The sequence below is a fragment of the Lepisma saccharinum genome, chromosome 1 (genome assembly GCF_977018435.1).
Source record: "Lepisma saccharinum chromosome 1, izLepSacc3.1, whole genome shotgun sequence".
Classification (NCBI taxonomy): domain Eukaryota; kingdom Metazoa; phylum Arthropoda; class Insecta; order Zygentoma; family Lepismatidae; genus Lepisma; species Lepisma saccharinum.
Window position 1 is genome coordinate 41,546,571 of NC_139229.1, and position 26,803 is coordinate 41,573,373.

General features: G+C 37.5%; 1 long non-coding RNA gene across 1 annotated transcript; it reads left to right on the top strand.

The window, feature by feature from the left end:
* Window positions 1-26,587, top strand: LOC145990491 (uncharacterized). Its single transcript, XR_014441983.1, has 2 exons — window positions 1-54; window positions 24,452-26,587. It is a non-coding gene; the product is annotated as an uncharacterized LOC145990491 (long non-coding RNA).
* The last annotated feature ends 216 nt before the right edge of the window (window positions 26,588-26,803 follow it).

Consider the following 26,803-nt stretch of genomic DNA (forward strand, 5'->3'; position numbering starts at 1 on the left):
TGGGCGATGTGGGTGGTAGCTCATGTGGGAAGTGCAACACAATTGACTCGCATCGTAAGTAGTCCTGTATATTTACATTGAATATATAGATAACGATGTTGTTAATGCAGTAGGACTAATATCTAAATGATATGTATGAAGTATATAGTACATTATATTGATTTATTTGGGGATGCGGCTATCCTGTACGCGAAATTGAAGGTTCAAATCCCCGTTTAATGTTCAATGATAATCAGTATCAGCATTTTCGAAAGGAAAATACACACAAATTAATATCCAAAACAAGCAGAGTTTGAGTTATATATTTTAGGACAAATCATCCTTTGAAAATAACGTTTTCAAACAGTTTCGAAAGTGTTTTTGAAAATAATGTATTGTAGGAACGAAATCTACATGTTCAAAATTCAGAGTACCCTTATGTAGTGTGCGACCATGTCCCTCGCTATCCCATAAATTACCAGAGCTATAGGGGCGACATGTGTAAAGATCGAGCTACCAAAAGTACTTCAATATTTACATCGTCTAGTGTGGGTGAATATTGGATATTTTCTCTCAAAGTAAAAACTTGAATATTTATAGAGGAAATTGTAGGGAGAAAAATTTAATGTAATTTTTCTTAATTTATGTCAATTTCCTCCCATCTGTAGGATAATCATGACGATGGGGATGAATGATGACGAAATGAAACTTCAACCATTGATATACTGCATGTAGAAGGTAAAAAAAAAGGTAAAGTGCTCCCCTGTGCATAGCACCACGCCATGAAGGCGTATAGGGGGTGTGGGGGTAACGCCTCACGGGACATTGATTTCATTTAATTTTTGCTCTTTAGCGTCGTTTATCTGCTACTTTTGGTTTATCGCGATGATGAGAATATGATAAAAATGATGGAGGCACACTATGCCAACGTCGGAATTCGAACGCGCGACACCTGACGTCGTAGATCGCTGTGATAACTACTCCGTCATGGAGCTCGCCTGTATGGAGAAGGGACGAGGAAGCCTCAAGCGCGAAGATTAAATGTCGCATAATGAGCTTAAAAAAACATTGGAAAACCCAATGTCTGGTCCCCCGTGCTCTACAGGTGCTATCCACCGAAAGGAAGTATTTTCGCACAGAGGCCATAGTTTTAGTAGGACAACTTCCGGTTCGTATGCTCACAAAATGTTGCTAAACGGAGTGTGGCTGTAGGGTGTAAAATGCCATCGGGACTAAATAATCTTTCACAGATATCCCTTCATTAATTTCCTCGAGTTGTAGGGCGCTGAAATTATTGTGTTCAAGCTGCCAGGCATGAAAATTGGAAGCCGACAAACAGCAGTAGAGTCTCCAGTAATCGCTGCTGGTGAGTGGAATCTCGAAAAGTCGGTACTGGTACAGGTAAAAGATTGTCATCCCGATCAAATGATTTCCTATTTCGGGAACCCGAACAATTGAGAAATTTCGAACTGTTCAGAACTGGTTATTCTCCATGTTTTCTGCGCTATAAGTTTCTGAAAATTGGGGATTTGTATTCCAGTAATGCAAATAAACAATCACTTTTTTTGGGGGGAGTTAGTGTTTAGAATTCAGGATTTATAGTGTGTCAGAAATGTTTGATATTTCCCGTACCGAACATTTCCAGATTTAGTAGAAAAATGACTAATTTCTATGTCTCGAACGTCTTGATTTTAAAAATTTTCAGTCCTGATCTGAACCATTATTGTAGACATCCAAAGATTTATATGCCGTAAACGGGCCTCTCCGATGGCGTAGTGATAACGTCGTAGCCTTGTAATCAAGGTGTCCCGGGTTCAATACCCGGTGGAGGCACATAGTGGTTCGGATTCCACTATAAACCGTAGGTCCAGTCCAGATTAGCCTTACTGTGAATAAAGTGGACTTAAAACACCAACTCAATCAATCAATCAATTATATGCCGTAAACGCCTGTCTTGTGTACTTTCTATTAAATGTGTAGAAATATGACAGCGCGCAGTAAATCGCAGCGCGATGTCATTCTGGAATAATCCCGCATTTCTTTTTGGTTGCTTATCGAATGGATCTGGAAAAAAAACTACTTTGTCAAGACAACTCTTCCTTTCGTCTTTGTTAAGTTTCATGTGATACATTTTATGTGACAAACAAAATGAGAAAAGCAAAATAAGTATGCACTTGATTTGCCCACCTATGGTAACATGTAGACCGAACCGAAAGTTGCTGTGTTAAAGTCCCACAATCGATTGTGCCATTCGATTTGCTCTTGTTTACTCGTGTAGCCCCTATGCAATTAACATCATTGTCAGTTTGCAAAGAATTCAGTTCAAAAAATATTACTTTTTCGCTTCGTTCTCAAAACTGTCCATTTGGTACGGAGTCACATCCAAGCGTATTGTATACTTAAGGTCCATTGAATAACAAACCCTTGTTGTGCACGATTTGTTCATGATGCAGTGACCACAAGTGTAGAGTAATAACTAATATTATGTACGGGGGCGTTTTGGAAACCAGAAATAGTAAAGATCGAATAGGTGTTTGGTTTTTTGTTGAAGTGATTGTGAGGGTACACAGTTTGTTTCTAAAGTGTGAAACCACAATTTCTAAAAAATACAGAACATGAATAGAACCGTATGCAGTATCTAAAGGACGAAGTACTGCATCAACGACACACGTTACGTGCCCTGTCCGCTGTCTTAGATCCGCCATCTTGGAGTCATCATACTTTTTACAGTGGGAATAGGAGCAAGTGTCACATCAGAATCATGTGAATTTTCTGAAAAAATGTAATAGTGAAATCCATTTTCAGATACCTTGAATCTTTTTCAAGTTATTGCATGTTAGGTATAGAGAACGCCGTTGTTAATTGCATGGCATTCATCAAAGTTCGTCCCTTGTAATGCAGTGCAACGAGATGACTTTGTCCAATGACGCTCTCTTGGATTGTGTTGGACGAAGTACAAAGGAAATTCCAGATGACCTCAACCGCAGACACCCTGAGACACCAATTACTCATACTGCAGTGTTGAAATTCAGGGTGTGAAATTACTGAAGTCTGGCGAGGGAGGGGAAAGGAATTAATTCACACACGAACTATTTACATATATACGTACATATATGTATATGTACATGTATATGTGTGAATTATTTATTATACATTATTATTATTATTATTATATTGTATGATGTACATATATATTGTTATGCCATATACAATATATTACTAAATATTATGAAAATATGTACTATTAAACATATGTAAGGAAATGCATTTGTTACATATATACATACATATATAGGCTATACTGGTATTTATAAAGTAACAAAGTAATTCCTACCAACGGGTAAAAAATGTCAATAGCCCAAAATTACAAAAATAGTTGAAATTGTATTATTATATGTACGTTTTTGTTATTTTTTATTTATATTAATATAACTCAACTAGAGTTCATAATTATATATATCTGTATTATTGTATTACTTTTATTGTTCATATATTTTTATTGCTGTGGATCTGTTATGGTCTTTTGAAAGAGAAGAAGATTGAGAGTTAGATAGAGATAGAGGGGTCTGAAGTAGTGGGGGAGAGAGAGACAAGGAAAGCCTCAAGGCAGAATTTATTTTATTTTAAAACATAAAATATGATTTTATGTGTATATATATCTTCCTGTTTTGTACCTTATTTCATTTGTATTTGGTACAGAGTCTGAGGAAGACCTTGCTAGAAGGTTGAAATGTAACGCTTAGTTTATGTTTTAAAATAAAATAAATTCTGCCTTCGTCAGCAATTTGAGTTTTTCATATCATGGAAACAAATGATGTTATAAAAGGTGTAACCGGATACAGGCACAAACACATGCGATATTCAATCAAACCTTACCGGATTTGTTTTACCTCGGAACAGCGAGTAGGAGGTAAAATGGCGAAAGTACAACTCACACGTAGACAGGCAAAATACTATTCAAGTCACAAGAAACAACAGTTAGTTTTATAGAATAATGATGTATTAATGTACTAAACATATATATAAATAACAGCCAACTTACACAGAAGATCGCACATTCCAGATAACTATTTATCATGAAAGTCCGCGACACTAAAAACTTCACGCAACAGTTTCTGATCCGTCTTCCATTGGCACAGCTAGTGTTGCCAGATCCTAATCCAAGTTCTTTTCTCTCTTTACAACTACGATATTACTAAAACAAAAAGTAGTATAACCTATCTGGTTATATAACCCCCCTTTTTAAAGAAAGAATTCGTTTTATCCATAAAGAAATTCTTACATGATACACTTGAACGAGAATAAATTTTCACAAATATTTCCCATATACTAACATTGATATTGATACATTGATAAACAGAGCTTTACGTTAAATGCACCTTAACACACAATAGATTTGATACACCCATTACAGATCCAAGTTATACCTTCTTAATACATCACGAGGAATAGATGCTAAATGTTCTCTCTTTCTGGAATCATCACTATTCCATTGTTTAATATTTGATACATTTTGACTTGCATAATTTTACATGTTCGTATTTATAATACCATTAGCCTGTGCGTATACTAACGCTTCTAGTTTCCACTTCAGTTCTTCACCAAACTCTAAGAACAAAGATAGGAACTTCACTAGACTGAATGGATTGTTTGCCAACAAGTGCATATCTCTAAACTTATAGGTAGTTTCCAGTGCATGCAAAAAATCTAATTCTAAGGTTACAGGTACGTTGAGATCTCACAACTAAAACTAAATGTGTGTATCACTCCCCATGTTTTCTGTTTTCTTTTACCTGCGCAATCAGCTACTTTTATTTTTAGAACAGGTGATAAACGAGACTTAAATGCACCCTTTGAAATAAACTTCAATACTTCGTGGCAAATAATACAATTTTCTGAGCCATTACCCAAGAGACACTTTATAGGGTTTCGAGGCAAATCCCTTCCATGTAACCTAAATTTTGCAAGTGTTCCAAGAAAACAATCATACCTTGATCGTTCCAATGAATTTTGTCGGTTCTTTTAAAACGACCATAACCCATTTCCTCCTCAAAAAGAGATGCATCTATTTACCTACGACTCACTAAGAAGAGCTTATCAATATGAACAAGTTGAATCAAATCACCATTATCTAACGAAGATATGAACAAATTAAATTGTTCCCATTTTTCCCATAGTGCATCATTTCCATTTTCCAATAGCCTTGGGATAGGTGGAAGTGTGCACAACAATATGCGTTCAACCTGACTTTCAAGAAGGTCTACTATTCTTTTATAACCTTCTTTCATGTGAGATAAGTCTTTTCCTTGCAACATATCATTGACCCCCAATGAATACTAATATATGGGATGGTAACTTTGTATTTCCCTTTACTTTTTGGAGTAAGTGATTTATTTGCTGACCCCCTTGACATAAACCAATGGATGTAGAACGCGAAAATGTGTTGTCGCGCGAATATCGCATTTTATTTTGTGCTAACCTGACAAAAAATGAATCACCAAGCAATTGATATTTTTCAAGCATCGGGCGCCCCTTTTGTAAGCTATCGTTCTTCGATGTGGGAAAACCACGGTCGTTCCCCGCCCCCACTTGCTAAGGACGACTATCTAGTTTTCCTGCTTCTTCCGAGCAAAACGAGACTTACGCCTAGGAAACTTAACAGATGACTTCGACTTATTCCCACTATTCTGAGTGCTTGAACCTGAATCAGAACTATCGCTTTTGCCACTGCGCACATGATCTTTACCAGCAGTAACATTGGAGACATTTATAATTCTGCCAGATCGCAACTTCATGCCTGAACTAAAGTTTGATTGATTTTCTTTATAATTACGTGAATCATTATGTATTCCAATATTACCTGCCTCGTATCTAGCTATGGACTCAGCCATAGCAGCAAAGATACAAAAGGCTGAAGAAGCAAGTGATCCCTTAATTTAGGAGGCAACTGATTTACTATTTGAATGTGTTTCTGGAAGTCCCCCATATTAGGCTGCACAATACTGAGAAGCTTCTGTTGTGACCAAAATAACTTCACAATATCTCCATGAGTGTCCCTATTATACTTGCTATTAATCACACGAGCCATGCAACTTCCCAACCATGATTCATTCTGGAAAAATGACAAAAAAATTTCACTGAAATCAGCATAGCATGCAAAATTCAGTTTATGTTGTCTGAACCAATCCTTGCTGACACCAGTAAGCATGTGGGGAATGCATAACAAGTAATCTTCACGAGGAACCCCAATTAATGAGAGATATTCTTCACAATCTGTTAACCACTCACTAGGAACCACATTATTGTCAGTTGAATCGAACCTTTGAAATGCTTCTAGATCACTAAATCTAATCTTACTTCTACGAAAACATTGTTTACTAATGCTACTTTTGAGGCTGCCATCTGAATCACAACTATCACAACTTGCATCACACCCATGAAGACAATGATCATTCCTACCAGCATTTACTACATGACTATTGGCAGTATGAAGCAAGTTTGAACTTTCATGTCTATCTTTGTTACAAGTTGTTGATACTAATTGGCAACCATGACATTGTTCACATGCCCTTTTCTGTTTTTTAGCATGTGATCTCAATACCGATCTATTTTTATTACTACAACTATCAGCATCCACATGGCTGAGCTTGCTTTGTATGTTATCAGGCTCACGCTCTATCACTGGCGATTCACTGCTTGGATCCATTTTCACATGCTGGCTATGAAACTTTACAGCTTGGATACTAGCAACATTGCTTGAAACAAAATTCGGACTAGAATAACTATTTGACACAAAACGTGTCAACGTGCGAATCGCCACTGTGAGCACGACCACTGAAAAGCATGTTATTTGCATTGTTTATGTCGGAATGACATTGACAATCACCAATGGAGAGGTTAGGATTAACCACACATGGTGTACTCATGCCGGTGTGGTTACTATTGTGCAATATGCATGACAAGTACCATATGCCTCAGCCATTCTTGCATCATTAAAACAACCATTCAAAGATTGAGGCAAAGGATTTCTACTAGAATTACCACACCTTGCACTCATTCTAAAACTATCAGCATGCGAGGCGGATAACTGAGTGTTATATCGCAGGTTATTGCCTGATTTTGCCTGCGAATAAATTAACTCACTGGTTGTGCTAATGCTAGCGCTGTGCACATTGCCACAAGCTCGTTGCATAAAAAACGAATGCTCTTTTCCTGACGCAGAAACTTGTGGTAATAATAAAGTATCACTTACATAACCTGTTGCATTTACACTCACTTCACCAACACAGGAAATATTGTTGTCGGCTTGCGTACTACGATCGATCATCGTGGTTAAAGCTTGCTGCAAATCCATTGTTTACATTTCCTCCGGGACGAGAAACTGCGGGATGATCCTTCGCTGCGCGTTCCATTGTCACTCGTTCCTTCGTTCATGCTGAGGGGGCTGCAACTTCAAGGTCAACATACGGAACTGCTGCAACATGGATTCCTCCAGCTTGGTCACGTGACAAGCAACTTGATGAAATATTTGCGTCTTCACTTCGGACAATAACTGTGAACATTCATTTCGTATAGTATCCATTTGTTGTTTCATGTCGCTGCTTAGAAGTGATGGTAACACTTTACTATACCCGAGACGGATTTCTTCAAATTTTTAGGAGAAAGTACTTACGCAAATAATTTTCTGTAGCGTTGTTGATGTTCGGGAATATAGTTTTGATCCATTTAATGCGAATGCATGTGGTTTTCTACGAAAATCTATTTCCGACGCGCTATTGCTGCTGCTGCCATTTGCTTTCTGCACGAAAGCACAAATATATGCTAAATTAAACAAAAGGAGTGCTAATGGAACCTAACCTAACAGGCCTAACCTAACCTAGTAGGCATACCTCGTCCCCGTGATGGTTCGTGGGGCTATCGTGAATTTTTGGGCTAACGTCAATGGTTTTTGGGGCTACCCGTGGATGGTTTGTTAGAAATTAGTAACAAGAAATAGACATTATTTTTGTTAGAAATTCATTATTTCGCCTAAAGAAATGTTCCGCAATGCAGAATAGTACGTTAGCAATGTAAAAAATTGCGAAATAAATCATTGATAGGTGTCTCCGGTATAGTAAAGTGATAATTCCACTTTACATTCGCTAATCCTATCTTCCTGAATGTTAACTTTGTCTTCTATCGCTTCAATCCGCGAGGCGAGAACAACAGTCATGAACGTCTTGTCGTTCACTGACATCTGTTGGCTGTTAAGCGCACTAACATTTTCGTGTGACATTTTGCCTCCACTTTTGCCCTTATTTCACCAATCACTTAGCACTGCTAACGCCTCATCTACACGAACGAATGTGTAAATGAGTCCTCGTAATCTTGTAACCGGATACAGGCACAAACACGTGCGATATTCAATCAAATCTTACCGGATTTGTTTTACCTCGGAACAGCGAGTAGGAGGTAAATGGCGAAAGTACAACTCACACGTGGACAGGCAAAATACTATTCAAGTCACAAGAAACAACAGTTAGTTTTATAGAATAATGATGTATTAATGTACTAAACACATATATAAATAACAGCCAACTTACACAGAAGATCGCACATTTTTCCAGATAACTATTTATCATGAAAGTCCGTGACACTAAAAACTTCACGCAACCGTTTCTGATCCGTCTTCCATTCAAGGAATATAGAGATTAGGTAAAGCCATCCGAAGATTGCCGACCTTGCACGAACGCGTGACGTCACCGGAGAAGCAGTGAGCTCGGCTGAAGCAGACGGCCCCTTGCATTTATATGGGAGATTCAAAGAGCGAAAGTATATTATTACTTTTAGGAGGGGGAAAATAATAATTGTCACCCTCCAAGATAGTATTGAGGCATCCTTTTAATGATTAGTAACATAATTGAAAACGCGTTACTTTTAAAAGGGGGCAAAGTACATGTGAAAAAATGTATTTTGAAAATCCATATTCCTGAAACTTTCTGACCGATGCGCTACAAAGAAAGTTGCGTGTTCTCCTTTAGAATTTCGTCATTTTACAAATCGTAATATAATTTTAACAAAAACGTGGCATGCTAAAGAAGAATTAAAGAGTTTAAAAAAATAATTGATTAATAGACTTAGTTTATTTTACTTCGCTTATCTGTCACATATGGCTAATCGCAAAGATGAGGATACGTGATGATATGATGAAATTGAAGAAAGGAAAGTAGACCCATGCCTGGGGGCACTTGGCATCGTAAAGCGTTGTGCTAACCACTTCGCCACGGAGGTCAGCATTACAAGGAAATAAACAGAAATTGGCATCTATGTTTTAATATGCGAGACGTTGTGATGAAAATTATTAATATATCTGAAATATCGGGAGTTGACCTTGCAGTCTATAAATGTACTCTAAGGGTTACGCAAAACCTTTACTCAAAATTGCTAGTGTAAATTTATAAGCTATTAAAATTTAAAACTTATTCCTGTTCGAAAAGAGAAACTGCCAAGTCAAATTAATATTTCGTAGAAATACATATATTTGTCTTTCATGAGGCCAAGAGAGTATTTGGAGGGGACGGTGGCTTGGGAAAGCTATAGCCCCGGATCTCGATCTGCAAAGGGGCTTCCAGTGGGAAAACATTCCTATGAAATAGTCCAGAAGAAGGGGCGAAATGATTTTTTTTTTAATGGCTCAAGAATACAAAGATATAAGTGGATATTTGACAAGCTTAGTCTAAAACTTACAACTGAAGTCGTACGTGTGTGTGTGTGGGGGGGGGGGCTGCTACGTGAGGTAACACAGTGGAATATGATTCACAATACTAAAATTAAAATAAATATGTGGGAACAATAGAAATCAAAATATGTTGTAGCTAGTGACAGCGCAATAGTAAAGATGGAGGGGTAAATCATATTTTCCCGGGGCAATCATTTTTATTATTCCGTTACATACGACACAAAATTGCATATTTTGGCTAAAAAAGCATTCATTTATTTATTTTGTCGTTTTACTGGGGGCAGATAAGAGAGAGAGAGAGAGAGAAATTGTCGAACGAGAATTGAGGGGCGTTCCTGCCCCCCCCCCCCCCGGTAGTGTGGTCACTGCCTATGGCTATGCTGGAGAAGAATGCACCAATTAATACGCTATTAAATAAAACAGATACTTTTAAAACTTTTAATCAAATTATTTGTGAACTATGATTTAAATTTAGAGAGAGCACATACCTGTTTAATTTAATTTGGATGAGTTAACTTCTGAAGCCTGACATTTCCGAGCCTTCTTCCGGTGTAACTACACTGCCCTTTGCGCCGTAGCTGCTGCGTTCAGGTGGCGGAACGAGCACAATACTAATTAAAACAAATATGTGACAAATATATATATATATATAAAAAAACAACGTGAAGAAGAACGTGGAGACTGCAGTGATATTTTACGGGAAGCAGCAGGCACGTATCCAGGAAATCCTTTCGGGGCGGCGGCTGAACACTACTTTTTAAAGGGGTATCACAATTGTATGTTTAAGGCCAGTGGTGGCAATTGGGTTCCAAAATATGTGTGGGGGGGTAGACAAGGAGACAAGCATTAAGAGGCCATAGTGTGATAGTGTGGAGGCAAAATAATGGGGAGCAACTATCTCCTAAATCGTCGCCACTGTTTAAGGCTGTCATTTTAATCAGAACGTGAAATCGGGACATTTTCTACCACTCAACTCCTCTGTTTCCATGCATTAATATTGTGTGCCGGAACCATCTCAGTATGTATGTTTGTCCATTTCTTCTCATCAGGCATCAAAACATCTATGTACCAGAAGAGTTTTTACGAAGGTGTTACACATGCACGGAATTCACAATCCACTCGACAACACAAGATTCAAACTGTGTGCTGGAACTGGAATCAGACAGTTCACGAATATTTCTCTCTCATTCGAGCCTGAACACCACTAATGTGTCTTGTCCTCCCATGTTTGCAGCTCTTATAAAAGCCGAAACCCACCAAATTGTTCACATTCATGCCTAAGCACTCGCAAGTGTCCAAAATTGTCTGTTGAGTGTGTGTCGAACCCAGTAGCCTTAAACAAAAGTATTTTTTTATGCCATGAAATTCTCGGGCTGCATACACAAAATTTGGTCCTGGCACAACCAAATCATCACTCAAAACTTTGATTTTCAGTTGATCTGTGCAGCTTATTTCTTTTTTAATAAATCGCTCCAATGCCCAGCCCGATACTGCCGAAATATTCACTTTAGAGAGAGAGACCTTTGATCTCTTCGTCCTTTGACCCGAACTACTCGTAGCACTACTCGAAGTTCCGCTGTCGTCAATGTCTTTAGCTTTGGGCCCGAACTGGAACTAGTGGTAGACTTCGTTACTTTACGGTATTTAGTCCATTTCATTTTCGAATCACTAGATCTTATAAAGCAACCAATGGACACTGACTGATCACTAATCGACTGTATGAATTGTCACACTTACATCTGAAGTCTGCACCTATTCTGTTGTACAGATCAACCGGGAAATTGAAGCCGCGTATTAATATCCTCATTACATTCTAGAACGTTTCGGAGATAAAATGATTCGTAAATATTGCCAGTAGTTCGACTCCTTCTCTTTTTCAAGAACGTTCCCTCTCGCGCTTTCCAGAGATTAAAAAATTAACAATGAATCCGAATCGCCCTACCTGCGGCGCTACCTTTGTTGTGCACCTTCCAAATGCTGACAAGTCTCTTCTACATAGTGTTGAAGTTCGCAACAACAACACCGAAAGCGTAAGAAAAGTTTACGTGCAATATTATCAACAACAGGGTTATAGAACATTCCCCGTCTTGCCTTGATAAGTATTTCTCTCCTAAAATTATCGTCCCATTATTCAAGAAGACAAAAACCTAATTTTATCTAGTGTAAAATGAAAACTTTCCTGGTGGGGGGAGTCCACGAGTTACGATCCCCACCTTGGATACACGCTATAAACAATAACAAGGTCCGTAGAACATTCTCCGTCTTGCCTCGATAATTATTTATCTCCTTAAATTATCGTCACATTATTCAAGAAGTCAAAAACCTAATTTTATCAGTGTAAACTGAAAAATTTCATTGGGGAGCGGGGGGGGCCTCGAACCACCTGATCCCTACCTTGGATACGCGCTATTAACAATAACAGGCTTATAGAACATTCTCCGTCTTGCCTAGATAATTATCTCTCTCAAATTATCACCATATTATTCAAGAAGCCAAAAACCTAATTTTATCTAGCGTAAACTGAAAATTTTCTGAAGGGGGGCTTGAGCCCCCTTATTCCCACCTTGGATACGAGCTGTTATCAATAAAAGGGTTATAGAATATTCTCCGTCTTTCCTCGATAATTATTTCTCACCTTAAATTAACGTCACATTATTTTATTTGACACGACAAGAAACAAAAAATCTCATTTTATCTAGTGTAAACCGACAACTTTCGGGGGGGCTTGAGCTCCCTAACCCCCCCCCCCTTGGATACGTGCCTGAGAAGCAGTCACGTTTATTACACCCTTACATTTACATACAATATTATAAAGTTCTGCTTTTAGATCTCGCACAATGCCTTTTTCACAAAAATGGGCAATCTCGCATTTTTTTATATCAATCAAGCTGTGATATTTTAGATTTCTTCCGTTAGTTTTCTGATAATAGTTTTCACAGCTTTCCATAGCATTTAGGCATGATTTCAGTTGACAAGAACAAAATAATCTTATTTCAAAACATAGAGCAAAAATAAATCCAACTCGCTTAAGTTAAAACTTCCTTACATTGGAAGCCTGGAGAGAACAAAACAGGGGTTCCTTCGTAACACGATTTCTTGAAAACCATTTTACACATTTGAATCAACTTTGTGATAAATTGATTAGAAAGGATGAATCTTAACAGTAAAAGTTTTAACTTTTCCCTTGCTACTACATTTTAGAAGATATTCGTTGCCAAATTTCTCAATATTTGCATAAGGAACCAGCCTTTTCCGTGCCGAGTGTTTCGATGATGACGTCATGCATCCACGGACAACTGCGCATACGATCTGCGCCGCCGAACGAGCACCCCCTGTCTTCCATTGGCACAGCTAGTGTTGCCAGATCCTAATCCAAGTTCTTTTCTCTCTTTACAACTACGATATTACTAAAACAAAAAGTAGTATAACCTATCTGGTTATAAAGGAGAGCCTGCAAAACTAAGTGGCAGACTTATCCTTCATTCTTGTGTGTGTTTTCGATATTATTCTCATTAAAGTATGTAATAGACATCAAAAATATTTGCTTTTGTTGTTGTTGTTATAACAAAAACTCTAATACCTCCTGGAAATTTTAGCTGTGCAAAAAGAAAAAAAAAAGAAAAACATCGACGTTTAACACAAGAAGGTGACCTCAATCAAAGCTCCATTTTTTTGCGTCCTGTCACAACACTTATGACATCGATATAAACTGCAAATACTACATCATATGAGTGCGGATGATCCAGCTCGCATCTTTAGTTTTACGAGAGGATCCTGCAGTAACTTGAAAGTGACCAACCTTTGCAACCACGATTCTGTTCAGTGATGAAGCCAACTTCTTTCTGAATCACTGGTCTACAAAAAAAATATTTGTGAATGTTACAAGAACAAAAGAAGCTGTTTCTAGAAGTTGATGAGCCCCTGAATGCAGATCTAATTTCAGAATTTCTCCATCGGGCTCAGATTTCCTGTAAAAATGTTTTTTTGTATTTTCCTACCTCAGCCTATGTTCTATGTGTATTGGTCGAAAGGACTCGCTTTCACAAAAGTGCTACAAACGTAAAAGGTAATAAATCTGTGTCAGTATACAAAGGAATGAAGCAAATGAGTAACATGAAAGTGTATAAACATATCTAAAAATGTTTCCTTCCTGATTTCCTACGAAACTTTGCCTCGGGAACATCTCTTCGTAAGGTCCAGCAGTAGTCGGACAGCATTGTGGCACACCATTTGCCTTGATACCGGTTTTCCATTAGAACAATGTCTTGGTGAAACCGTTCACCGTGTTCGTCACTAACGGCACCAAGATTAGTTGTGAAGAAGTCCAGATGATCATTCAAGAAATGTAATTTGAGAGACATGTTGCATCCCATACGTTGGTATGATCTAATTAGTCCATGTACAATATTGCGATACTTCTCTGCTTTATCTTTTTACATACACTTGTAAAAGACAACCATGCCATTTTTTCAACATCTGTTAAATGTTGAATGAAATTCCCGTCATTCATCAATTCCCTTATTTGAGGCCCTACAAATATTCCTTTTTTAATTTTGGCATCGCTGATTCTTGGGAATTTCTGTTGCAAGTACATGAATCCTTGTGAAGTTCTGTCCATAGCTTTCACAAAGTTTTTAATTAGTCCCAATTTTATGTGCAGAGGAGGGAGATACACATTTTTGGGGTCAACAAGAGGAGTGTTTGCCACATTCTTCTTTCCAGGCACTAATTCTCTGCGAAGAGGCCATTTTTTTTACACAATAGTGATGCCTTGTGTACCCAAGCTGCATACCAAGCAGAATTGCAATTACCTTCAGATATCCGCATATGTCACTATTGTATTTCTCATATTGGATATTTGTCAGAAGCTGTTTCAAGTTCTCATACGTCTCCTTCATGTTAACAGCATAAGCAATTGGTACTGATGGAAATTTGTTTCCATTATAGAGAAGTACAGCTTTCATACTAACTTTGCTGGAATCGATGATAAGACGCCAATCGTGTGAACTGTATTCATGGCTAAGACAATCCATAAGGGATGAGATGTCATTACAAAAAAACCATGTCTCCTTCGTGGGAGAAATATTCTGAGAAAATTCTATGGCGGTCATGAAAAAAACAGACTTTCGTATGGCAAGCGAGGAGATTCCAACCATTCAGTTGCGATGCTAAAAGTTCAGACTGTTGCTTAGACAAATATAAATCCCGCGCAAGATCGTTCAGATCACCTTGGGACAATAAGTGTGGCTCCATTGATGAACCGGACGCTTTAAATGTTGGGTCAGCAGTTTCTTCACCTCTTGCACTTTCTTCCCCATGTTGGTCACGACATTCATCTTCACTCACAGTCACATTCTCAGGAGGCTTTGGTACCGGCAATTCTTCACTGTGACATACAGGTCTCATGGCTGATAGTAAATTTGGGTACTGCACAATGTTCCTTGTTTTCGACGTGATTCCAGCTATTTTGGTCAGGCAGAAATAACAGTCTGTTTTGTGATCTGATGGTTCCCTCCAAACCATGGGAACAGCAAACGACATGTGACGTGATCCTTTTAACACAGGTCAAACAGCATATGTGGGAGGCCCATGTTTTGTCTTGGTCCCCAACTTTACACCCAAAATAAAGTTCGTAGCACTTCTTTATAAGAGGGGTAATTCGTCGCTTTTGTGACTTAAATGTCATCTCTCCACATATATAACAAAGTGAATTGGGTCTATTTACGCAGGTACGAGGCATTTTCTTATGCACTAACACTACACACGACTTCTGAAACTTCAAATCACAACCTAATCAAAGGCAGTCACTTCCCACTAAGTCAGAACTCACAATGCGAGACGCACATGACAACAAACAACACTGCGATTCTACGTGTTCGGACATGACTCATCGACAGTGTTGCCATGCCTCTCTCTTATTCACAATTTGGTTTGTTGCAATTGGAGAAAGGTCCCAGGCCTTAGGAACGTGTTGGTCATTCTATTGTCATATAATGACTGTTATTCAACAATATCTGTAGAGTAAATATAGGTTAAACCACAGATATAGGCAGAATTTTCATGAATTGCATTAGGTACAGGTTAGTGTGTAACAAGAAAACTGAGCCCGACAGGAAAAAACTGATTTCATTTTTGAATTCAGCACCATCGACTTACCTTAGAACACCATTCACATTCCTTGTAACAAATTTCATGTTGACCAGTGATATAGGCCAATCGCCATAATACGCGGTATTGGATTGACATCAATCCACATTGAATTAAACCATATAGGATGCACGGTGTACCGAAAGTAATGAGCTGGTGAGAATACACGGAGTTCTTGTCTGTGGTGCTTTAACTGATGTAAGTTATCTTCGTTGACAGAGTTCATCCTCACACGCGTCTTGAATCAAGCGGGTGACTTCCCCGACTAATTCCAGCAGAATTGGGCACCCACTCATTACTCTACACTACTGGGCCAGCAATTCCTAGTCATTGGATTGGGCTGTGGGAGTCAGTTCTTAATTTCGTTAGGCTTACATTATGGAGTTATGTAAAAAGTCATGTTAATCCAAATTCGGTATGCAGGAACACATTATTCTTGTATGTAACATCAATACACTGAGACGACTGAGTATGTGCTCAAGCTGGCTCATATGGACTGGTAATGACGTTTGTGGATGTGTGTAGCTGAACAAGGACGTCATTGATTCATTGATTTCCTTGATTTTACTTTGCTTTTTGTGTCACTTTTGGCTAATTTGCGAAGATGTGGATGAGTGATGACATGATGAAAGTGATGAATGAACACTCACAAATTTCCATCCCAAGGCAGGGATTCGAACCCGGGACGCCTGGCGTCGTAGTACGATGTGCTAACCACAACGCCACGGGGGTCGGCAACAAAGACGTCATGTTGAACAGGTTCTGTGAAGCTCTTGCCTAATGTAACATGCCATATGCAGAATTTTTATATTTATTTTTGAGTTTGAATTAAAAATTTGGGCGCGTCAACACTTAGGCTATTTTGAACCCGACACACTATACGGGGCTCAGCTCCTTATCATAACAAAAATAAAACACGTTTCTTAGGATTAAAATATTCTTACCTTGGTTAAAAGCTGAGGCTGTAAAAAGGCACTCAGCACATATAAAGACAAAACACAGGACAACACACACACACTCACACACAGTCCTACGAAGATTATACTGGCCCTAGGTCCAGACGCCAGAGCCTCGTTAGTCTGCCAAATGCAGTCCAGGGTCATGTCATATGCAATAACTTGAAAACGACTCACAATATCTTAAAATGGATTCCACCATAAGATTTTTCAGAATGTTTCTCATGACTTTGACATGCCAATTGCCTGAATTGCCTTTTGAAACATTTTTTTTAATACGTTGAATGGAAGATGGGTGGTCGAGAATGGCAGTAGGGATGTGTAACGTTGGACAGGAATGCATTCATGTCCTCCAATATCTACCGGAATTATATGGGTGGTGAGTTTTAGTGACTTTCGGTCTCCGTGGCCTAGTGGTCAGCGTTACGACGCCAGAGATTAACACGCTGATTGCCAGAATAGAAAGAAATCCCTGGGGCCACGATGTTTTATTAATAAAAACGTTGAAAGCAATATGTTGATTGGCGATTAGATAAAAAATTGTTAATCTAAATTATTTTAATTAATTTATATGCGTGGTTTATATATGCATTATGCAACTCAAGCTGCACGCCACGTGAGTTATATTTGACTCAGAGAATATTTATTGTTCTTTCAAGCATTGTTATCGTTTTTTTAGCGTTGTTATTGTTTTTCTGAGCATTGATTATTTTGTTATTTGTAACATGAATCTGCCGTGTACTCTTGCATCGATATCGTTTGAGGAGCTAGCCAGCAGCAATTCAAGGCCAAACGCACAATGGAAAAAACTTGAAAACAGTTCAAGGATGAAATTTTTTTTGTTTACTTGTCAGATTATACTGAAATTTGAAGGAAAAAATAAATATAAAATAAGTTAATGTGCATCTATTCATTTGATGTACGCTATTTAAATTGTTTATATTAATTGTAACAATAACATCACTAAATAAGATTATTACGAACACACTGCAGAATATTGTCCACGGCGACACTCTTCACGTAACATGTATATTGTAGCGTGAGTTGGCTGTGGACCACGAGGCTCCCAAGGTAAAGAGACTTGTGAGTTAAATACGCTTCACGAGGCCCCGGGCGTAGAAGTAGCTTGAATTAAATAGAACTCACATGGCAGTTAACGTGTTAAATATTCGCATCCCGATCCACTCATTTCATAAGTTTATCATTAACCCTTATCTACCCAAGAGGTAGATATGGAAAGAAATAATTACAAAATAATTTCTCTTGATGTTCTATTACATTTAAAGGAGATGAATAATTCTTGCAATGCTGTTTTATTACAAATACTTTGTGTTTCCGATTCTCTGCATGATGTGTTAATTGTACGTACTGAGCATACTGCATAGTAACGCATTGTAAATTACGCAGTAGAACAGAGAAAAAAAATGTCAAATGTATATCAAACTTTCTGCCGCAGAACAATTTTGTCTTGTTAGATTGTTGCAGCTACGACACAAAAGAAGTTTCGTTGTACTTAACACAATTATGTAACTTTTACAATGAATTTCTAACGGGCTTGGTGGTTTGCTGTTTCTGTGCGAATATTAAAAACGCATGTTATAGAAGAATAACAACATTTGCCCCAAACAAAAGACGAGTGATGTGCAGCTGTTTACTTATGGATTGCATGCTAGCTTCTAGATAAATGATGCCATGAGGAAGTTGGCGATAACCTCAAGGAAGCCTTATTGTATTTGCTGAACGTATTATCAATATCTCACACAAGATATTTAATCAGTGTCAAAACGGTTGGTACTATTAAAAATAATGCGAAGGGAATTGATTTTTTATTGCGTCCTGAGACTTATCAGATGAATGATAATATATATTTACCTACCGACATTAACAAAAGTATCGCTCTTACCTACAACGCAAAAAGATAAATTGTCTTTGAATCATCATCCACAAAGTTATCTTGCTGATAATGCACTCATTCTAAAAATCAATTACAATAATAAGGAAAACTTTGGGGGGAAATCTGATAATAATCTTTAATAACGGATTCAATTATAAGCAAAGTGTTTTTGTTTTTTTTAATTGAACATGTAATACTTCTGCTTTTACACTGTCTCGAAGTATTCGAAGTGATGATAAATGCGTATCTACGTGGACGGGATTTGGGATTCCTTTACCATTCACCACGTGTTTCTAACTCAGCGTTTTTATAGGAAGGGAACATGTTTGCAGTTATTTCAAGCACAGGAACTACAAACTGTAGTATCCGTATTGAGTGTTAAATGGGGGAGGAGGTAAAGAACGGAGTTTTCAATACACCTAAATGTATTGGAAGTATGTGAATTATGGGGAACCAGACTGTAGTAGAGAACAAAACTATATCGTTTTGTATTTAGAGGGTACATAATTGCAGTATACCAGTATCGCTTTAAATATTTGTGGTAGATTAAAGTTTATTTTAATCATCCTCATATTTACAGCTTTCTTAATTCGCAGTTCTTCAACTCATATGACGGATGTATTTATTGCCTCCACATGACGTCATTTTACTGTATGAATTTCCAATACAGGAAGTGTAAGAGCATTCCTGAATAAACACTTTAAAATGCATACCGGGATAAAATCATCAACCCCTTACCTCAAAAAGAGATGAAAATTCACGTCTGAGTTTGTGTATGGATTAGACATGTATATTTTAAAATTAAAAACCGAAGGAAATGCATAGTCTAATAGGGAACATATTTAATGTTTTTTTTCTCTAAGTGATATGCAAGTACACAGTAGCGTACGCAGGATTTCATCAAGGGGGGTGTTATTTAGAAAACTTTCTGCAAATTCACATTACCATTGTTTTATTATACTTTAATTATTAATAATAATAAATAAATTAATAATTATTATAATTAATTAATTAGTTTAATTACTACTAATAATTACTACTAATGCGGCTGCTATTTATGAAAGAAATAGAACAAAATTACATTTCTTTTGTTTCTTTGTTACAAAATAATTGTCTAGTCAACGGTTGTATATGATAAGTGAGACATTTTAAGTGTGAAGAAAATCCATAAAAACAAGCAAATATATTAAATTTATTGAAATAATGAAAATATGAAACTCATTCAAGGAGCCGCGCTGGTCTAGTCTGACAACTTCTTGGGATATCCGGGTTCGATTTCCGGAATTGGTTGGAATTTATCCAGCCTTGTCTCCGCACCCAGCCTCATAGCAATGGGTACCTGAGAGCAACCCTGGGGGATGAAGGCTGCCGGAGCATGGTGCTGATCACATCACCTGCAAAATAGTTCGAGATCGAGAATCTTTGGGGCCCACCACACCACTACGTGTGCCTTCATGGCAAGGTGCTATATGCACGGGGGAATTTACATTACCTTTACCTATGGAACTCGCCCAGGATGATGATGATGATGATGATGAAGCGCGAGAATACATGTTGCCAAATTCCACTGAGTCTATGTTTTCGTTGAAAAGTAAGTTTATAGACATTCCAACACATTTATCACTTCTAGGTGATTCACAAAGCCCTTCAACATTATTTAATGATGTGGATGTAGACTCAGCATCACTTGAGAGTTCACAAGGGGATGTGAAATCAGTACCGGGAAGAACGTTTGCAATAAGGTCGGCACACTGCGACGAAGCAAGGAATTTTCACAATTCTCGCGAGAGTCACTGCGCGACTTTTTGCAAAAAAAAATTGCAAAATTGAACTTTGCGGCCGCTTAGATTGTGTTTGGAATGTTGTGTTTTTCTTCATGCTGCATGGGAATAATAATTCAAATTATTATTATTATTATTATTATTACTGTCGCAGATCTTTGACTGTGATAAATTAGCCATGTTTAATTTTTTCTACAGCATTTTCCATAATATTTCAAAAGCTCAAGGGGGGGGTTTAAACCCGGTAACCCCCCCTTGCGTACGCCACTGCAAGTACATGTTCTTTAGTAATTCGAGAGTACTGAATTCAATGCAATTCGCATTTCTAAGATACAGTACACCAATACTTTTGCGTATCCTATGAAACTCCATTACAACTCCCTGAGCGACAGCGGCCCCATAAGCATAACCGAGATGTTGAAATATATATTAATATGAAAAAGCTACATTAAATATAATTCGGATTTCAATGAAAAATGATAATTCCTGTATTTTTCTTACGTTAGCAATACAAATTTACTACTGGCAAAGTGGGAATATGAAATTTGAAACCATTCCTTTGATGAAATTTTAATGTTTGAAACCTCAAAATGATGACTCTCTATCTATGCAATTATTATTGTCATAATGTTATTTGTTTGTTTTCATTGCTTGTATATGAATGGCATGCCACTCGATATTATAAAATAATCCCTGGGGCCAGGATGTTTTATTACAAGAATATAATAAAAACGTTGAAAGCAATATGTTTCTTGATTCGATGAAAAATTGTTATTTTTAATTATTTTATAGGTGTGAGTCATTTGCAACTCACACGGCGCTGGAATCAATTAATTATTACGTTGCACGCCACGTGATTTATATTTGATTCACAGCGTATTTATTATTTTTTTAAGCGTTATTATTTTCTTCTGAGTATTGTTATTGTTTTTTTCTTAGCATTGTTATTGTTTTTTAGTATTTTGTTATTTGTAACATTACTCTGTCTTATACTATTGTCTCGATATCATTTGAGGAGCTGGCCAGCAATAATTCAAGGCCAAATGCACAATTGGAAAAACTTGAAAACTGTTCATGAGTGAAAATGTATTTTTGTTTACTTGTTGTTGTTGTTGAGTTGGTGTTTACTTGTCAGATTTAAGTGAAATTTAAAGGCAAAAATAAATATAAAGAAGTTTATGTACATCTATTTATCCACGCTTTTTACATTGTTTGCATTAATTGTAACAATAACAATATCACTAAAAAATATTTTCACGAACTATCTGCAGCTTCCTTTCGACGGGGCCATTCTTGATGTAACATGTATGTTGTTGTATGTTATAGAATGGTAGCGTGAGTTGCCACGAGGCTCCCAAGGTAAAGAGACGTGTGAGTTAAATACGCTTCACGAGGCCCTGGACGTAGAACTAGCGTGAGTTAAATACAACTAATGTGGCAGCTACCTTTAAATATTATTTGATGAAATCTATGAACACCTTCACGTCACAAAACAAAAATATCTGGTTTAGTCTTAATTAAATCACCATTTTATTGTCAAGCAATGAGAACAACAAATTATTCCGTATGATCAAGCGTATGAGATTAAATAAGGTTGTAGAAAAGATAGACGTGTAATTAGACTATAATTAGTGCTGCCATCTAGCCTCGGGTATGAAAATGTACAATGCAAGTCGAACTATCTTTGAACACTTGAAACGTATCACATCACTTTTGTTATCTTTAAAGAAGAAACGTTATTTTTTAATAATCTGCACTGGAGTAGCTCATCCAAACGATTCAACAAGTTCACTCCTTCATGGTAAAACTTGAGCAAATACTTTTCTTGACTATCGTCAGTCTGTCGTCGCACAACTGATGAAAACAAGTGATCATTTCTTACTTCGTATACTTGTGAACTGTACAGCACACAACGGGGACTGACCTAATCCGCAAGTTCCGGGGTAACCAATGTTTATGTTTAGATTTTTGACACGGTGTATATGAACCTAGGGACTGAAATATAAATTTTTTACAGGGTGTCTCAAAAGTAATAGCGCAAACTGACAGAGGTGAAAGTACACGGCTTCATTGTTTGTAAACGTCGTCCTAGTTGCTAAAATGCTAATAATGTGTGCGAATATGTGGGTACAAGCCGTTACTGACTTCAGAGTTTGTAAACGTCGTCCTAGTTGGTAAAATACCAATAATACAGTATGAAAAATCAGGAGATCTCATTGCCCATTCTACTTACTTTAACAAGGAATACAGCACTACTTTACTAGTACGTAAGTTCGACGTTACAATTACTGTACACTCGTACCTGTTAAAGGAGGTGTTCAAAGTGTCTTCCTTTCATCTGAATGCAATAATTCTACATTGAGTTTCGAATTCTTTCGAACACATTTACGATTATCTCAAAAACGGTTCGTTTGCAGACCCATGTTTACTGAGCCTTTTTTGCTTTAATTATCGTGTACTTTCACCTGTGTCAGTTTGTGCTATTACTTATGAGACGCCCTGTATATGACCCCTCCTTTTTGAAATTCCAGCGTTACTACTATTCTGCTTTCGAGACATCCAGGGAGAGATGTGGAAAGAGAGAGGTTGGATGAATGGAAGGAAGTAATCAAGGGCTGGATTAATGAAGGAAATGGGGGGTTCAACATACCTTCGATACAGACTTTAACAGTGTGTGTCCCAATCTTTCGTTGATCACTCTGTGGTCTTGGGCTGCGTACGCTAGGGCTGACATGCCATTTTTTTTTTCAAAATAATGACTCAGCAAAGAAAGTTTTACTTCTAGTTACCTGTAATCTGTATGTGTTCTCTTCTGCTAAATATTTCGCAGTTGTAGTTTATTAATATGGGTGAGATATGCGGGAGCAATAGATATTGGTTCATGACAGAATACTCAACAAGCCCACCATTGTTCAACACACTAAAATGAAATTTAACCAATTTCTCTGCTCTAGTCGACAGAATAAATGTAACGAGAACTGTATTTAAATTTTGAAAAATAAAATAGTAAAAGACCGTAATTATCAAATGGTGAGTACACTTGAGAAACATATGCAACTGAATCGCCACCAAAGTGGTGTAACACCCTATTAGGTGCTACATAACACTTATTAGAGTGTTAAAAGTCTCTGTACTTGTTGTGGCTTGACAACAAATAATGGAACAAAATATAAAGTATTAATGGTAAACAGCTGCAATTCAACATTAAGCCTAGCATACTGAAGCGTGGGAGGGGAATGTCAGGGCCACCATCTTTATGTTTTCGATATTTCAACTGTGATTTTTTTGTAATAAAATGAAAATAAATCACATTGTTCCCTAGGGTGTTCTCAATATTCTGTATTAGTTTCTTTCATAAAAGCAAAAATGTAATGTAAATAGAAGTGAAAATGCACTTGGAGGGCTTTTCAGGCGCCATCTTTGAATGCGTGTTATTCGAGACACTCATGCCAGTGAAAATGTACAATTCGTTGGTAATGATGGTATTTTTGTAATTATTATAATTAATAAAGAACTGCCCCTATTTAAACAAAGATCCATTCACAAAAATAATTATTATGGTTTTCGTGAGTTTTAGAGATTGGTAAATTATGTGTGTGACACTCATGCAATAATTAGTTATTTTTTATTAATGATTGTAATATTTGTAATTATTATAATTTATAAATAACTAAACTTATATAAACAAGAAAGCAAGGGGCGATTGAATATCAAAATGGTTTTTTGAACTTTAGTGATTTAAAGAAGTGTGGGCCTGTGAGTCCCCACCCCCTTCTCAGGTAAGTACGGCAAGGGTAAGCCAGGGTTAACACCAAAATGACTGTCCCGTTGCCATCAATTTTCGTGGCAATTCAGATGCAATATTTTTAGAATTTAGATCATATATTAGATGTTTGGATATTTATTTCGTCCACTCTATATTAATCCAAATAAAAGCGAAATTTAGAAATCAATTTTCACTTACCCTATTTTGCAGGTGAGAGAGTGGAATCTTCTAGTTCTGACGACGCAACAGACGTTGGGTTTCATCGACTTCCATCTCACGAAGAAACGAATGAAGGAGGAAGGTCAAGATATAATTCGCATAAGTCAACTGACGGTGAGGAAGAATTTGCAGAAGAAAAGACGGACTGCGATATTATGAAAATCACCCCGAAAAATATATTTGCCAAGATAGAGAAAGGTGTTCGTGATTGTAAGAACCTGGAGAAAACTTTCAAACAAAAATATGAAGAAATAGGAAAGATGACCGATGACGTTTGTTCTCCCGTAATGGAGAAAGCGAAGATATTGTTTGATAAGATAGTTAGTGAAACAAACAAATAATATGCGCAAATAATGAAAGCAGTGTTTGTTTTCGGCTGTGAGAACTAACGTGTTGTAACGTTTGAAATATTCCCTGATACGTATCAAAGTTGTTAAAATATGCACTAACAGTCGTCAGGAATTTTGGTAATGGAGTGGGTATGAACGTTGAGGCATTCAGTAAGTGTAATCAAGAAGATCTACATTATAGAAGTTCCAATCAAGTAAACAGTGAATTTCCCAATATCGTGACAGTACTTAGTAACCATGTGGTAGATGTTACTAAATTCAGTATACCAGGTGTAAAATATATCTAAGCAAGGGAACAGTAGATGCAGCTAAGTTGGAAACACTCCCACGAAGAGACCATAAGACTTGAATCAAGTTGTAAATAGCCCTCAGTAAGTGGGCAGTGTATCTAACTATGTTGTCAATAATTCCCAATAATTGAACGGAAAGTACAGGGTTTTTCATAATGTTCTTCGCGGTTTGGATAATTCATTACAAGAAGAGTATTGAAATTAACGCAACAAAACTAGAACTACTCGAAAGAGGAACTAAAATATGTTATGTTTACCAAAATGTTCGATACATACTCGTATCACGGTACCATATTGACGTCGACATAACATTCCAGTTCACGCCCCACCCTTTCCAACATGGGCCTGTTGGTAGTGTTTACCGCTGCATTGAAGCAGCCTTTTAACTCGTACGTATCACGTGGCAGCGGTGAGACGAACGCATTGTCTTTTACGTAACTCCACAAAAAGAAGTCACAAAGTGTGAGGTCCGGTGATCTTAGGGGTGGCAGCATGAGGTGTCACACGTCCGATCCAATAGCCCGGTAGTTCTGTGTCCAGGTAATGACGGTGATCATGATGGAAGTGGGATGAACTGTCATCCTGCTCATAGACGAAATGCGGGTCATCACGCAATTCGGGCATATGCCACAATTATACATATTCAGATATTTAAATCCTGTTACTGCTCTTTTCGCGAAACAGAATTCGTCCATGGGAGATTAAACAGGGGACAGAGCATGTTCAATCTTTATGAATCACGCACATGTTCCACAAAGTAACGTGCGTTTTCACTTCCCAATATGCGCATGTTTTGGCAGTTTAGTTGGTCAGCTAAGCTTAGATTCATCACTAAAAATTATCGTGTCAACCAAGTCATCATCGACAGCCATCTTTTCAAGAACTCACAATAAAAAGTCATACCTACGCCTGTGATCGTCATCGGACAGCTGTTGCAGTAGTTTAGTTCGATATGGTCTGAAGCATAAATGTTTACGAAGAACCTTCACACGTCCAGTTCTGTAGCTTCACGTGCGACTGATTTCTTTGGGCTTAGCAGAAAACTTGTGCGAACGTGTTCTCCGTCTTCTTCTGAGGTAGTAGACGGGCGACCAGTTGATTTACGCTTACCCAAGCAACGTGATACACTAAACTGTGTGTACTACGCACGGATTGAATTGTCACTAGGTGGGCCCTTTCTAAATTTCAAACGAAATGCACATTCCACAGCGATTGGGGACTTCGTTGCATGGAATTCCAACACACAGAACGATTTCTAGACAGGTGTAGGTGGCATTTGCACGAATGAACTAAACTAGCAGCAGCCATGTGAACTACGGCGTGGCGGCATCATAGATGAAACTGTTTGAGTAGCTGTTTCGACTGGTTCTAGCTTGTTTGCGGTAAGTGTAATACTCCTTGTGTAATGAATTATCCTCCTAAATCCTAAGAACATGCTCAAAATGTATGCAACATTAATAATTAAAAGATTACTTGTTTCATTAAAACACAACATCACAGTTGATTGTTTGTTCTGAAGATGATGCAGTGTTAGAAATTCGTTGAAATTTTTTCGTGAGTCAGTTGTAGACTTAGAAAATTCTGCATCTAGCTATTGCATTGTTTCTATGTATGTATATTTATATGGGTATGTAACTTTTTATGTATGTAACCTGTTATGCAGTAAACTATCTGGTGTTTTACGTTTGGTGTTTCTCTGAGCT